Genomic DNA, 1,548 nt, shown 5'->3' with positions numbered 1-1,548 from the left:
AAAGTGAACATAGGCCAGTCTCTCCAGACTCACCTGTTCCTCAGTACAGTTGTCAGTATCTGGGTGAACATGTGGAATTGTCAAGTCAAAGGTCATTTACACCACAATCATTATTTCTGATTGGGAAAGTACTGATCTGTGTCAAGAAAACCTATTTGACCCTACCAGACCAGATTCTCCCCCAGTCAGTGTTTTCAGACTATTCACTTGACGTGTTATTTAGTAGCAGGGCATTGTCCCCAGAATCCATCTCTTCTGATTTTGACTTTTATTTTCTGCAGGACTGGTTAGCAGACTTTAGAGCATCCTCCCCAGATTATCTGGAGTCAGTTGGGCAACATTCCTTCCCTTGTGCAATAACCTTTGGCATAATGGAAAGTCAACATTGTGACTACTACTTGCACTACTCTCAAAATAGACCAGTATCACCTTTTTCAACACTGTCAGATATTGAGTATTTCGGATTCTGTCTCGAGGAATTATTTGATGAAAATAGACCAGATTCGCCAGATTCATCTATCTTACCAGTTGGTGCTGAACAATCAAGCATAACTATATCTGGGTCCCCACCATTGTCCACAACAAGAGCTCTTACATATGCAGATGTTGTGCAAGGCCTAACGCATGAAAGTATAGGAGAAGCTTTGCTGGTCTGCAAACCATTTGAATGTGTTCCTATTGGGCCTCAGTTAGAGTCATCAGACAACAAGTGGACTCACTCCTCAATAGAGGACTGGGTCACAAAAGTGGAATCACAGTCTCCAAAGGCAGTGGCGTCTCATAGTGGACAAAGACCACTTTCTCCTGACTCACCAGTTCCACAGTTCAGATGTCCCCATATCTGTTACGATTCTGAATCGTCAAGGAACAGGTCATTCACACCACAATCAACATTTTCAGACTGGGAAGGTACTGATCTGTGTCTAGAAACTATATTCGACACTGCCAGACCAGATTCTCCCCAGTCAGTGTTTTCAGACTATGAACTTGATGTGTTATTTAGTAGCAGGGCATTGTCCCCGGACTCCAAGTCATCTGATTTTGACTTTTCGCACCTGCAGGACTGGTTAGCAGACTTTAAAGCATCCTCCCCAGAGTCAGTGGCATCTCAAAGTGAACATAGGCCAGTCTCTCCAGACTCACCTGTTCCTCAGTACAGTTGTCAGTATCTGGGTGAACATGTGGAATTGTCAAGTCAAAGGTCATTTACACCACAATCATTATTTTCTGATTGGGAAAGTACTGATCTGTGTCAAGAAAACCTATTTGACCCTACCAGACCAGATTCTCCCCAGTCAGTGTTTTCAGACTATGCACTTGACGTGTTATTTAGTAGCAGGGCATTGTCCCCAGAATCCATCTCTTCTGATTTTGACTTTTATTTTCTGCAGGACTGGTTAGCAGACTTTAGAGCATCCTCCCCAGATTATCTGGAGTCAGTTGGGCAACATTCCTTCCCTTGTGCAATAACCTTTGGCATAATGGAAAGTCAACATTGTGACTACTACTTGCACTACTCTCAAAATAGACCAGTATCACCTTTTTCAA

The sequence above is a fragment of the Pseudochaenichthys georgianus genome, chromosome 1 (genome assembly GCF_902827115.2).
Source record: "Pseudochaenichthys georgianus chromosome 1, fPseGeo1.2, whole genome shotgun sequence".
In the NCBI taxonomy this organism is placed as follows: Eukaryota; Metazoa; Chordata; class Actinopteri; order Perciformes; family Channichthyidae; genus Pseudochaenichthys; species Pseudochaenichthys georgianus.
This window is presented reverse-complemented; position numbering follows the sequence as displayed.